Genomic DNA, 15,709 nt, shown 5'->3' on the forward strand with positions numbered 1-15,709 from the left:
CGCTACGGGCTACATTTTCTCTAGATACCTCTGCAATGTTTTAAAAGAGATTTTATTGGTAGGCATTTAACACTGAAACATGTTCTGTGCACGTCACTCAGTAAAATGTTAAGACGCTTTATTATGCTGATATGAAGGATTAAAAAGGAAGATTTAATTCTTACATTTGGACATTGATAAAAGATCTGCTAATTGTATATTGACACATTCTCATGTTGGTATTTTATCTGGATCATGATGATAATGGCACAAATGTTTTGATGTTGTAATATTTGGCCTGTATTAATGCATATATACTTTTTTATGGATTAGTATCCAAACTAAACCTAATTCAAATATACATACATTATAATCACTCTACACTTCCAATCCCACAATATACTAACTTAACATTGTCATCTAACCTCTACTATTGATGTGGATGGGTGGATGATCATTCCTTGCCTTCAGGACAGCTTGAGGCTTTGTGTGTGGTGGCAGGGGTTTTTAAAGCCATAATGCCAGAGGTGTTTAAGTCTCCAAGAACTGTACCAGATGGCCCCAACAACACCTGGTCCCATTTCAATTCTGAGAGGAGGAGAAGAGTTGGATCATGGCCAGAGGGGTAACCCACTACGTAGAGGGGTGCCCCTTTGTCATTTGTAGCAGTGGAAGTGCAGTCTCTCAAAATTGCTGCCAGTTGTCAAATTGAGAACAAGCAGTCAAAAATGGGCTGCAATCTCGTATCAAACTTCAAAAACATGAGGTGTAACATCCAAGGGAGAAAATGCATTTGGCGGTAAAGAAAATATCAAGCAAAACAAATACATCACAACAAACAGCAGAATTATCCTGCCATCACTTCGCTAAACAACTTTAAGCAGCAACGTCTTGATGCTGCAATGAGACACATACCAACATGACTGAGAAATATATCAACATTATCACTACTTTCGAACGATTAATCAGTAACACAGGTATCTTCATTTTTTATGTTTCAAAATGCAAGTATTTTGTAGCAGTTCTGTTCTGTGTGTAATGTTCCAATGATCTGTTACTTAAGTGTTCTATAGAACACCATTTGCGTATAGGGTGTTGTAATCTGATGTGAGAGGGGATTCCATTCCAGTAATTCAGTTGCTACTGGCTGCACCATGGTGTCTGTTCAAGAAACTTGCTGTTGTCCTTCCTAACAGTTTCATACCTCATTGTTACATTGGCTAGGAGCGGATGTTGGACCCCATGGATGGCAGATCCGCGCGTAGAGTAGCTCAGCTGAGCAGCAACTGTGGTAGCAAAGGTTTTCTTTCCTTTGTTGGGTGTCGGAACCAGGTCAGTGCACTGGAGCACAGAGGCATCCTAAAATACTGGTGTGCACCAGTGCAGCTGCATTCCATGTAGGTGTTGTTGAGCAAACTGGCAGTAACCAGAGTTGTGAGTAATCAGTGGGGGGCAGGAGAGATCGTGCAGCATTGATGTGATTCACAGTGACGTTGCGTCAAGTATCTGAGGATTTAATTTGAGGAAAATAGAGGAAACAGAGGTTCTCGTTTTCCCGGCTAATACTCTTCCCCTTTCTCTTCCTCCATCTTTTATTTTGTTTCCCCCATCACAGCTTCCAATCTCCCCTACAGATCGAAATCTGGGGCTTCATCTTGACTCTTCTCTATCCTTCTTTCAGCACGTTTCTCTAGCATCACGTGCCTGCTGCTATCATTTACACAATATCCGCAAAGCTCGCCCATTTCTTAAATTTGAAGCTTGAAAAGTCTTGATTTCTTCTTTTATTTTTTTCCTAAACTTTTCTACTGCTCCACGGTTCTCTTTGGGCTCCCACTGTCTTGTCTCGCCCCTCTAAAATCTGTCGTTAACTCACCTATCCATTTTCTCTGTCTTCTTTCTTTTCGAGATTCTATCTCACACTTCCTTGCTACTCTTGGCTGGTTATCCTTTCAATCTCAACTCAAATTTTATTTCTTATGTCTTGTCTTCAAGTCCCTCTATGGTCTTGCTCCTGACTATCTTTGTATCCTGGTATCCTTCTATATCCCTTCTCATTCTCTTCGCTCCTCCTCTCAATTTCTCTTGGTGGTATCCCACTCCCTATGTGCTCAATCAAACTTTCATTCTTTCACTCTTTTAGCTCATCTATACTGGAATGCTCTCCCTTACTCTCTTCACTCAATCTCTGCCTGTCCCTTATTTCGTAAGTCACTGAAGTCTAATTTTCTCCAGCATGCTTAATATGATTGATTGATGGATTGTTTTTATTGACTATGATTATTCACTTAATTGTACCGTTCTTTGTTTCTGTGTACAACGCCTTGGCTTAAGGCCCTATATACAATATAAATAAATACAAATACAAAAACAAAATGCCGTAATGCTAGTACGGTGGCTTGGAAGTGAGCAGTAAACAAAGGAAGGAGAGCACTACAAGCATTACACCATGTGAGTAGGTAGAAGGGGAGAACTGCCATCATGTTTGTCCAGATGACTGTTAGCAGACCCTGGTAAGAAGGAAAGAAAATACATAAAAATAAATATAGTGACAATTGGAACATAATTAAGAAAATGTTTAGGGCATAGATCACAGCATCAATGTGCAACAAGCAAACACAAAGTCACCTACTAAGTTTTTAACAAATCCAGAGGAACCAGCTGTGGGTAGTTAAATTCTTGTGGGTAGTTAAATTCAAAGTATAGTTGAGAGCAGCCGGCAGAGCAATGGGAATGCATGATCAGAAGATTACCCTTCTTAACTGTTTGGGCACAGAGAGCCTTAGAGTGTTTCAACATTTACCATGTGATGATATAAGGGTTGCAAACCCCAGGAATGGCAAGGAGACACTCTGGCCAGCATAAATGAGACAGCATTGAACAAACTAGAAATATGTTTTGGGAGGAGGCCCAACATAGTGTTGGAAAGCTATCATTTCTTTTCAAGGGCACAAAACAGGGGCAAGTCAAAAGATGTTACAGTGTTGAGGTCTTTGATAGCTACATAAAGGTTTACAGGAATACAAGCCAAATGCATAAGAGATCAAATAAGGATGAGAACATGTAACACCAAAGTTAGGGCGAGGTTGTGGATTGACAAAGATCCCCCCCCCTCTTGGACAAAACCTTAGAGATAGATAGAGCAATTGAATAGTCCATGGAAAGTGATGGCCGAGAGGAGTACACAAGTAGACACAGTACATGCTAACTTGGCAACAGAACACCTGGCAATGAAAGGTATCTGCCAAAAAGGAAAGTTAAGGGACCTGTGAAACCAGAAGGAGAATTGGCCAGAAACCCGAAAGGCACAGCGGGGGCATATGGGAAATAACTTTGCAAGAAATGCAGATGGTCGAGTCGCGGAACGGGTGCAAAGATGGTCCTGCCACTGCGGCGGAACATAGACGTTGTGGAGGAAAGGGCCATTTTTCTAGAATGTGTAGAGCAAATACTAGTGGGGAAGAAAGAATTGGAAATTATTACATCAGAGTTTCATGATTGAACGAGAGGAAAGCACATGAGTGACAGAAGTGGCATATTACAGTAAAACGGGAGAAAGAGTTTGGACCTAGAGAGATGATAATGGTGAATGTTGTTCAACTTGAAATGTTGGTTGATTAAGATTCACCCTACTCTATGATTTTACCAGAATTATATGAGGTGAGGTGTGGTAAGGAAGTGGTTGATCTTAAGGTGCTGGGTATCAATCTGAGTGCTTGTGGACTAGTACCCATAAAGGTATTGGGTTGTGAATGGGTGAAAATAGAATTTAAGGGATAGTGGAAGACAGGCAAACTATATATTGCGGACAAGGGAGTGAGTCTTCTAGGGTGGGATGAACAAGCCACATTGGACATACATATTTTCCTGGGCAGAAATGTGCCTGTGTTGTGTATGAGTGAAGTGAATTGAGATCATTCTGTAACAGGTGTGACTAAGTATCATAAAGTTATATATTCTTCAGTATTTTTTGACAGTTTGGGGATGAAATGTGGATTTTCACACAATATGATTAAAAAAGGGAACAGTGCCAAAAACACACAGTTAGATATGGGCCATTAGCAAGAGAGAGAGAGACTTAAGGAACAGTCACAGACATTGAAAGATGACAACATAATTGAGGAAAGTGATGCATTGGACTGGTTATCCCCTGTAGTGGTGACCCAGAAACAGGACGGTGGACTATGAATGTGTGTGGATTTGAGGGTGTTTAACACAAGCATTTGGGTAGATAGACATCAATTGCCAACCATTAATAAGTTGTTAGCCACCATAGGGCAGGTGGGGTGGTTTTCAACTATTGACGTATTGTCGGTGTAACATAAAATAGATTTTCATAAGGAGTCTCACCCTCTTACTTAACTTGTGATGCCTTTTAGGGCATATGGGCATTGCCAGATGCATTTAAGTTTAGCATTAGCATCTCTGGTTTTTCAGTGGTTGATGCAAGCATTGTTTGTAGACATGGCGGGTTTCAGTTATTTCCAAGATTACATTTTGATATGGGCAAGAGACACACATGAACACAATGAAAGGGTACTCATGGTTGTACGTGTATTACAAAAGAAAGGGTTCACCATTAAGTTGGCAATGTGCCAGGTTGGCATGCAAAGCATGACCTATCCGGGACACCCTATAAATGCGGATGGTAAAAGACCGAAGGAGGGGTGAGTGAGGGTACTAAGGGAGGCACCAGCACCTACTATACTAACAAAGAACAACTCATGTTGTTTTAGTGATAACATACTATGTAAAGTTAATTCCTTTATATGCTGAATAAAACTGTCAGCATGCAAGAATTGTTGAAAAAGCATGCAGTGTTTTTATGGTCTCAGCACTGTCGAGAGGAATTTGAGTGTATCAAAAAAGGATGCAGACAAGGTGCCATTATTGGTTTCTTTTGATGTTAGTTATAAGACACATTTAATGGAAACACTTGTGTATAGGCACATTATAAATGCCAGATAATATCATATCTTATCATGGAGGATGCAAGCGATGTAGGTATGAAAGATGATGGCAAGGTGGACAATATTGCCCCATACCAGGGTGCTCAGAAATGTGGAAAGGTGGTATGCCATCATTGAAAGGGAAGGTGTATCTGTGTATTGGAAGTAAAAACATTGCAGGACATTTTTATGGGGCATTTGATATGTGATCAAGACTGATCACAATCCTTTGACCTATGTCATGATGACAAAAAGTTTGGGATCAACATCTCCTAGGACCTTCAAGTGGATGGTAGATTTCCAGAAGTATAACTTCTCCGTAGAGTACTATACAGGGGTTAGAAATATTGTGGTGGATTGTTTGTCGAGGTTACTATCCCGCCTCACTGAAGATGACAAGGAAGAAACTGCCAGTGGGACGCAGGTGGCATGCAGCATTCCTGCATTGAAAAAGTGGAAGAGGGAGAGTCCAAGTGATGTTGAGCTAGAATGGATCAGGTACAGTTATGATATGGTTGGAGCAGCAGAGAACTAACAGATGCGGGAAAGCATTACATGCATGTATTGTATGAGTTGGTGAAAGGTCTGTGGAGTGTGACCAGAGGTGATAGGAAATTACTCCTATGGTTATGAGTATGAGGTTTGTGAAGTTGGTGCATGAAGGTTATCTAGGAAGATTATTGATAAAAAAAAGATTGTGAGAGTTGTATTGATGGCCAGGGATGGATGATGATGTGGAGAAGTGTGTGACAAGAGTATGGTTGTACGCAACCAGCCAGTGATTCCTGTTGAGGTGCCAGGTGAAGTGTGGGCAAAGTTGGCTTTGGACATCATGGGTCCCAGGGATGTGTTAAGTGGTGAGCTTAAGTTTATAGTGGTATTGGTGGATTACACATCCAGGTGAGTGGAGGCAACAACTATGCAGTTTGTGATGATGTATAAGGTCATAGAATTTCTAAGAAAGATTTTTGACAGGGAAGGGGTGCATAGTCATGACCAATGGGGTGCAGTTTGTATCTCACCAGAGTTTATGCATGAGTTGGGTATTAGACATGAAAGGACGGCTTTGTACAATCCGTCGGCCAATGGACTAGTAGAGAGACTTAATCGTTTTTTCAAAAGGCAATGCAATTGGTGAGTGCTAATGGTTTGAACTGGCAGTGTCTTGTTTTGAAAGCTTTGAAGGCATACAGGCACACGCTGTCAGGTTTTACTGGGTATTCATCTTTTGAATTAATGAGAGGCAGGAAAGCTGGATCAAAATTGAGACCGGTGGCTTCAGGGTGTGCCCGGGTTAACAGTGTGGATATGGGTGAGGTGTTGAAGAGGGCTCGATGAAGAGAAGAGCAAATGAGGAGAAAGTGTTGAGTTGAAAGTGTCAGAGATGAGAGTGGGTGATGTGGTGAGGGTACAAAATCCCAGATTTGTGCACAAGAGCATGAGTGTATACATGCCACCCCAGATGGTGGTGAAAGTAGGGACTGGTTATGTACATTTGGATGATGGTTTTCAGTGGAGTAGGAAACGGATTGCAATTCAAGATGGTAAGGGGGGATGCAGAGTGGATGATCTGGAGGTGGTGGAGGAGGTGGCAGGTACTCAAATGAGAAGTAGCACGTTTGGGAAAACCAGTAATTATGACAAGAGTCAGTCTGTTCTTGAAGAAAATGTGACTCAGGCTTCTGCTAGGTGGGGGTCTGATGTGGCAATGGGAGAGGTTGAAAGGGCGTGTGAGAATAGCACATGAGAGGGCAGGACACCTGAGAACAGCATGGATTTACATTATGATAGATCACCTATATCCAGGTTGAGGGTGCACCATGTAAATTTCAAGGACTATGTGTGGGAGTGTCATTAGCATTTAGGTGTTATTATGAGGAATCAATTTATTCAGGAAGTTAGATGTTTTGTTGTGTCATGTTATTTCTATGTTATAGGTTTCAGCAGGTTATCATTAATGTGTGTAGGGAGGAGGACGTGTAGTAGTTATGTTCTGTTTGCTATGTGCTAATGATCTGTAACTCAAGTGTTCTATAGAAAACCATGTGCATAAATAGTGTTATGATCTGATGGGAGGGGGAATCCAATCCAGTGTGTCAGTCATGACTGGCTGCACCATGGGGTCCATTCAATAAACTTGGTGTTGTCCCACTCACCGTTGTCTTACCTCATTGTTACACCTTACAAGACGAAAAACATTCATATATATGGTCAAATCAAAAGAGCCAAAAGCACTATACTTTTGATTTATGATTACCTTTGACCATTATAAATTAATTTGAAGAGTATAGACTTATTTTATTTAACTCCCCCTGAGTTTTTACTTGCTTTTGTTTTGTTTTTGTTACCTTCCTTTGACATTGATCAACCTATCATTTTGTATACTGCCAACCCTTTCACATATATAGCACCCCAGAGAAATATTTAACCACTTGAACGATACTGTCTCATTTGAACGCTTGGCATGTAATGAAGAACATATTTCTACAGCACAAACACATTGACAATGTCAAATTACAGCTCATGAATTGCCATTTAAACTTGATTATGCACTGCACGTCAGACTTGCACTAAATATTTTAGCGCCTGCAGGTTGCAAAATCCTAAGAACCAGCAGTAATTGATGGTGACTCTGGAAGCAGATTAATTCCTCTGTATGCCCATCATCATCTGCCACTCTGATGAGCACTATGGCAATAGATTAAAGGTAGCAATGATTTTGTTTCATGCCAGTCTGTTAAGTAAAAAGGTGTAATGTGCACATGTATTCTGTATGAAGAGAGAGTCATTCATTGAATCACATGTGAAATATCTGTAACCACAATAATAGTAAGTACCCATGCATTGTGTTACTATAATTCCAGTGATGAACTCAGATAAGAAGATATTAAGTTATGAAGCTAAATAAAAAAAATGCAGATTTAGATTTTAGCATTTATGTTGTGGAATTTTACAGATGTGTTGTAAAATGGCTCAGAACAAGTTTCATAATTTCTGGGCAATTTAAGTGTTTAGTGAAAAAGGAGGAATTTTGTTTTTTTATTTACTTGAGTTGTTACCATTGTATTTTTGTCGCTCTTGTGTTGAACATCGTTATATTAGTTAGAATTTTTGGTTATTATGAAATGGATTTTGTAGTTTAGGTGCTGTGACAAATCCTTGGATGTCATCACTTCTCCTCGAGGGTGAGCCCGTACCCATGAGGACAGGGAGGTGATGCCACTACCCAATTGCCCCCCTGGGGTTGGTACTCAGAGGGAAGATCTCATGAGGAGACACGCCACTGTAGGACCTAGGATGACTATCCGAGGAGAATGGGATAAACTCCACTCCAATCCCCCTCACCTACCCCACCTTTGCCTTGTCACCCCATGTACATGGGTTATGTAGCCAAAATCATAAGTACTGGGACAAGGAAGAATCTAGTCGACCTGAGGGAGAAGTATAGTAGAAGCACTGGGATGAGGAAGTGTCTAGTCTGCCCAAGGGAGGACTATAGGACAGGTATTGAGACAAGGAGGCAATGGGGAAGCATGAAGAGTACTCCTGGAACCACTAGTGGTGGTTCAAGTGGTTCCCAAATTCCTATTGGTAAATCACATTCAAAATAGAAGACAGAAAACAGTAGATGAAGTTCATCACTTCCTGCAAGATCTGCAAGGAAATTGGCAGTGCGGCCAAGAGAAGCAAGGGGGAATGGGACGCAAGGCAAGAAGGTAAAGTATTTCTCGAGGGTCAGAAGTGAAAAGACCCTTCTCCCTACTGGAAAGCAGTTGACTTATCTGACAGAGGAAGAAGGACTGTGCAGACCATGTTGGTACAGCAGGCCAGTCGAAACGCGCAGCTGTGGAGACGCCGTAGCTGGAACAAAGTAGGCGGAAGGCATGCCAGGAACAAAGGCAAGTCCCAGGACTGACTGTAGCCCATGGCAACACTTCCTGAAGGTAGGGGCCAACACGGTCTGGCCAGTGGGGACAGAAAAGAGACTAGTGGTCCAGATACAAAGGGTTGAGCTATCCTGGGAACAAGGGCTGAGAAAATAACCCTGCAACAAGACTGTAGGAAAGTAATATGTGAAGCAATACGGGAATGGGACCTGTACCCACAAGAAGGAAGTTCATCTGTCATCTTCATAGTTGTAGTACCTGGCAGGTTAGTGAACCAGGTATGACACACTAGCATCAGAAAATCATATGGGTCTGGGACCCACAACCCCAAGATAGGAATCCAAGTCTACATTGTAGAGAAGTGAACACATATTAGAAATAGGGCATGAGAAGGGAGTCATTCTCCCTGGTATTGTGAACTGTGCCAAGACTGTTAAAAGGCCAGTGTAAGGGAGTCATTCCCCATGCTGTTGTGATTTGTAAAGTATGCTTGAGAAAAGTCCAAGGCAAAGGGGACATTCCTTCTGGTGTTGTTAACTGTCCATTAGACCTGAGATAATGTCTGGGGAAAGAAGATATTCCCCCTGGTGTTTTGAACTGTGTGATACGCCTGGGAAAATGCCAGGGGAAGGGAGACATTCACCCTAGTGTTGCAAACTGTGAAGTAAGCCCAAGAAAAGGACAGTGGAAGGGAGACATTCACCCTAGTGTTGTGAACTGTGAAGTATGCCAAGAAAGGCCTGGGGAAGGGAGTAAATCTCTCTGGTGTTGTGAACTGTGAAAATAAAAGCCAAGAGAGTGTGAGCACAGAGCCAAGGAAGGCCAGGGGAAGGGAGCCATTCCCCTGGCATTGTGAAAACAATGTGAGCAAGATACTTGGAGAAGGAAGGCATTCTCCAGGAACCCAATAGTGAAGAAACAAGTGTGGGCAATAGGGAATGTTGATTTTTGAATTGGAACTTTACCTTTTGAGTATGAACTGAGAACTTCACTGCTTTTAACCTGGAACTTTGTTTTGTGCTTCGGAAAGGGATTTAGACCTTGAGAATTGAGTTATTCCCAACTAACAATTGAAATTGTGATCTGTTGTCCAGAAGAAGGGAGCCCTTCTTCTGGACCAAGAAAATCCACTACTTCTTTAGTTTATGTATATGTGTAAGGGAAAGAAGTAGGTTTTTGACACAGGACAGTGGACTCTTGATTGGCACGGACCTCTGTAGTGTTTTAGTTGAGGTAAGTAAACCCCTCTTAGAATAGGAAGAGGTAGGTGTTCTCTTTATTTCTCATATAATAAAAGTGTATGCAGACTTTGCATTTAGTTCTTTATCACCATCAGGCACATGGCCACCAGTGAATAGACTTACCTTTGGTCTGTGCTCTTTTCTGTTCCCATATAATGATTTTTTTAACCTCAATGATGTACGTAACCAAGGAAACAAATAATCATGCATCCATGATCACATCTGGAGACATTATACGTGTCACATCCTTTCAGGTGGGGACTGGTGGCTACAGGCACACCACTTTTCAGAAAGACAACTAACATGTTTTTCTATACTGTTTGGTTGCCTAGGAGTATTCATCGATTTCTTTGAGCCAAAATGGTTCACACACTTCATAAAGACTAGTAAGTGTGGTTCCATAATTATTTCCATGATTTCCTTTTTTTTATTTTTATTTTTTATCAAGAATTACAGGAATTCTGTTGTGAGTTAAACACATTTGTATTTAGCATTGTGTCTGTCTTCATTTTATTTACAGACATGGGCAGCCAGTCCTGAGGAAAACATTCCCATATAATTATTGGACAATTGTTGAAACTGGGAAGGAGTTAATTACAGGCGACCTTTCCAAAGAGCAAAGAACATAATTTTGAAGACAATTTGACAGTATTCTATCTAGTATACTTTGGCATAATAATAAAATGCTATATAATTGCAATATTATCAAACATTTGGGTCTGTTTGTTTTTAATATTTTGATGTATTAGATTGTGAATCGATTTTGAGATTTGCTTGTCCTTATATATTAGGAGGTGATGGCTTTTTGTGCACATTAGGCTTTTGGAATTGGGGACGCACTGATTGTACTATCCGCACACTGCACTTTATATATTTATTGTGCATTCTCGATATGTGTATTATGTCTACAACTACTTACTGTTCATGCAGAAGCCAGTGGACGAGGCTACAAAAAGAAAATATATTCAAATGCGTTGTACAACTTCTTTTGCGTAATACCTTCATTCCACAATTGTTTTGTGATTTGTTTATAATAAGGGTGTATGCCAACAACCATGCCACCTGTGTGCTAGTCTCCTCTTTCTACACCCTTACGCTGTGAATAGAGCACATGTACCACAAACAGATTGTGTTGGTGCATGCACTTAACATTTCTGAATTACTTTTAGAAGGTGAACTTGCAGCAGAACATATGCAAGGTAACCATGAAGGGGAGCTAGAAATGAAGAAATTAATGTTTGAGCTGGAAAACGTATTTGTTGTCATATGTTGAATTTGTAGAATGTAAGCTTCGGTTTAGGTAAATATCACAATTATATTGAATGTACTGCTGATAGTCACATTTTTCCATCATTTAATATAATCCACCAAAACCATTAGGGTATTGTGCAATTCAGCCGCTGGGCCCTCTCTGGCCACTTTAATAACAATGATGATTAATGTATAATCACAATAATATGTATGCATGCATGCACATAGTCGTGTGTTTGTAGGGCATATAGAGCACAACCCTAGTTATAAACAGAGATGTACAGTCTAGTCAGAGGTACACAGTGAGGGGTGATTGCCTTGTCCGTCTATGGTCCTCATTTGTTGAAGTGGTCCATGAAGAACAGGATTTTCAGTTATTTCATTAATCACATAAAGGAGGGAACCAGCCTGATGTTAGCAGGGATGTTCTTCCAAAGCACGGGTGAAAGTGGGAGACTGCTTGTTTTATGGATTTCCCCTTCCTGCTCTTATTGTATTCCATTGAGGCAATATTTTGGCTCCTGGTGTTTCGTTGTCTTCCTGAGATGGTGTTCCTTTCAGCTAATTATGGTAGGCCAGCCTGACAATGCATACCTGGTGTCTGAAATAACATCCTGCTTTAGTTATTTCTGTTATAGCCCAGGTTACAGTGTTTCAAAAGTCTAGTGCAGTCAAAAATACAGGCCTTGTCTGTCCATGGATGCAATATAACCCATTATGTGTCAGGTGATGCTTCTCACACCATGAGACTGACTGCCAAAATGATTGTGGCATGGAGCCAGTGTGAGCACTGATCTGCAACACAAATATGGTCTATTTAAGTGATTGTCCAGTAGAAGGTAAGTATGGAGGTACATGGTGGTGAGGCAGCCCAGTGGAAGGGACACTGGACAAGTGCCGGAAAAGGACAATGGGTAGAAGAATGGAGTAGGATAGCTGAAGGCATGAAGCACGGAGCACATGCAGGAAAACAAAGTAAGGTGCACAGAAACAGTAGTAAGACAAGAATCTGCGGCAAGAACTTGGAAGCTGGACCCTCTGCTTTGGCTGTCTGAACTTGGGTTGGACCAGCTTGTGGGAATATGGGCTTTGGCGATTTTCTGAATCAAATAAGGTGGGGCTTCTTTGGAGATACACTTGTGGGTGATTGATAAGACATGATTTTGAATGGTTTGGATCATTAGTTTTCTCTGGATAGGAAGGGCCTGGCGCATTGAGAAATTTTGTTGATTAGGCTGCGGCATAGGAGATGGCATTTACTTGGCATGTTAGGGAGAGAGTGTCATCGATACAGACTCCTAGTGTTTTTACCGAGGAGGAGACAGGGATCACAGATCCATTGATGTTGAAAGTGGAGTATTGAGGGTCAAGAGTTTTTAATGCTGCTGCTGCTGCGCCAATGATGAGAAGTTCCGTTTTCTCAGCGTTGAGGCATAGGCCGTGGGTCGCCATCCATGATTGGATGCTGGCGTAGGTGGAAGTGAGGGTGGTGGTAGGAACTTAAGAGCGGGAGGAGAATCTGTATTTTGTCAGCATAGTTAGTATAAGCTATGTATAAGCTATGCTGAGCGAGTCCAGCTGTTAACCCAAAACTATGGAGATGGTGAGGCACAGGCATTATCGGCAAAGACTTTCATCACTCTCTCTTCGAGGAAGGAGGCTCCAGGTGGCACCTTCCTCGGAGAAAGCAGCTGAGGAGGTGAGATGGTGACATACAATATTATGGTTCACTAGATCAAAGGATGCAGACAAACAGAGGAAAAGAAGCATGGCCAGCTTTCTTTAATATCTGATAGTGTCCAGCTGGATTTTCAGATCCAGGAGAGCTGACTTTACCGTGGCCAGGGCGGAAACCAGATTATTGGATGCCTATAATTTGGTTGTTTTCTAAATGCCATTGAATTTGTTAGTAGGCTGCTCTGTCAATAATTTTGAGGAGGAACGGTACAGTGGTAATGGGCTGACAGTTATTTGCAATAGTGGGCTGGAGCTTGGATTTCTTTAATAAGGGAAGGACCCAAGCTTCATTGAGGCAAGAGGGTACTATTCACATATTAAAGGAGGCATTGATAAAGGCTATGATGAAAGGGTATAGTTCAAGGGGATAGATCAATGGTGCTGGGCAGATGTCCCCTTTGCATCTGGATGGCTTTAGACTTTGTAGGATGCAAGACGTTTCTAGTGTAGTGAACTTTTTGAGAATAAACAATGGGGCATCTGAAAAGTTTGCATTGGGCATGTAAGTGGTAGCAGCATTTTCATAATGCAAGGTTTTTTTACCCAGATATTCTCTGATAGTGTGTCAGTTTTGAGCAGTAAAGTGTTCTGAATGGAGTTACACCAGGCAGAGTCCTTAAGTATTGTAAAGACTTGGGGGACTAGTGTTTTCAGTTCTTTGAGGATTGAAAATAATTCCTTTGAGTCGGAATTGACATTGGGAATCATTGTATTGAATGAGGAGGCCTTGGCATGTAGAATGGCTTTTTTTATAATTATTGGTGAGGGTTGAGAAAGCGTGCTTGGATGATTCAGAGGGAGTATTTTTCCAGCTTGAATCATCAAGTATTTTTTAATCTCTGAGGGTTGTGAGATCTTGGGTGTACAAGGCGTTGGAGTAGAAAGCTGGTTTGGCTTGTTTGGCTACTAGGGGGGCAATGGTGTTGATGGCATTGGTAAGGGTAGTGGAATATTTATGTATTTAATTTTTTTATTTTTTTTATTTGCCAGTGTTATGAAGCAGCGAAAAACAGCTTTTTAACACAATAAAAACAAACACAATCAACTGATTAAATCAGTCATGAAAATTATAGTCCAATAAAACCAATAGTATCACAGATAAACGAGTTAATAACGAACTACAGTGAGAGGGTCTCCAACATACATGCAACCTTTTCCCAAAAGATATTAAAAAACACAATATAGGGTTTGTGATTACCCCCATGTATAACTCCCATATTGCTGGAGAAGGAATTGAAGGCTTGAGGCCTGCTGCCATCCGAGCAGGAAGTCAGAGGGTGTCCAGTGATGCACAAAGGACTTACAGGGGTTTAGCAGATACAATGGAAGCAGTGCCACAAAGGCGGCACGTGCCCATAGGTCTATGGATGGTGATCCAGGTTAATGATTTATTATTTCTTTATTTATTGTTTGCTTGTTAGGTGCTTATACAGCAAGTGAAATGCCATTTCAAAGCACCCATAGGGCAAAGGGAGGGAGCAAGGGAGAGAAACACATTAAAAACACAATATTTAAAAGCAGTGGAGGGAAAAAGGAAAAAAGGATGAACCTACTATGCCTTGTCAGTATTCAGAATGTGCAAGTGCAACAAGGAAGAGGGTATAGGCGGTAAGTGCTGGGGTGTCTGGGCTCATGTGTGAGCCACAGATGAAGTGTGTGTTATGGTGAGTGCTACATGGCTGGAGCTGCATTAGTGCGAGCCTTCAGGGCAGAGGGTGTGCCAAGGCATTTATTGAGTGTAGCCAAGAGCTGGGGATATTGGGTGTGGGAGGTCAGGGGCCCAGTGAGGCATAAGGGCCCAGGACACCAATCACAGTAACTGTGAGATTAGCAGAGGAGAGAAGAAGGGAAGGAGGAGGTAAAGGGGAAAGTCTTGAGGAACTTCTGGAATTTAAGAAAGTCCTGCTCAAGGCATAGAGGGAGGGGGAGGCTGTTCCATAGGAGGGAACCAGCTGAGGAAAGCGATCGACCACCGGCCCTCTGTTTAGAAAAATGCTTTACACACAGAGAGTTGGTGTCAGAGGAACCTAGTGGTCTAGAGGGAGAGTATTTAGTAAGAGAAACCTGAAGATAGTGTGGTCCCCGGGCCCAGACAGCCTTGTGGAGGATGCAGAGGGATTTGAATTTAATCTGTGCGGCAAACGGGAGCCAGTGCAGACTGTTTAGGGCTGGAAAGGTGCAGCCACTTGGCTTAAGGCCAAGGATAAGTTTTGCTGCCCTATTCTGGATTAGCTGAAGAGGTTGCAGAGTGAAAGACAGTAGATTCAGGAGGAGGATATTGCAATAGTGAAGCCTAGAGAGAACCAGGCCTTGAATAACATTGAACCTCTGGAGGAAGGTGAGAAAAGGGAGAACTCCTTTGAGAAAGAAGAGCTGAAAGTTTGACTTCTTAGCAATGGCCTGAGTGTGGGGGAGGAAGGAGAAAGAGGAGTTGAAGATGACTCCAGGGTTTCTGCTTCAGAAGAAGGAGCCGGGGGAAAGCCCAAGGAGGAAGGCCAGAGTGAAAGGAAGAAGGAGAGAGGAGGGGTACCAGTGGGAAGGATCTCAGTTTTACAGGAGTTGAGGCAGAGATTGTTGGAAGTGCACCAGGACTGGATGACAGATAGGCAGTCAGGAATGACGCAAGGTGCAAGAAGGTCATCAGGAAGTTTTAAGAATAGTTGTG

The sequence above is a fragment of the Ambystoma mexicanum genome, chromosome 6q (genome assembly GCF_040938575.1).
Source record: "Ambystoma mexicanum isolate Mex_15411 chromosome 6q, UKY_AmexF1_1, whole genome shotgun sequence".
NCBI classification, from domain to species: Eukaryota; Metazoa; Chordata; class Amphibia; order Caudata; family Ambystomatidae; genus Ambystoma; species Ambystoma mexicanum.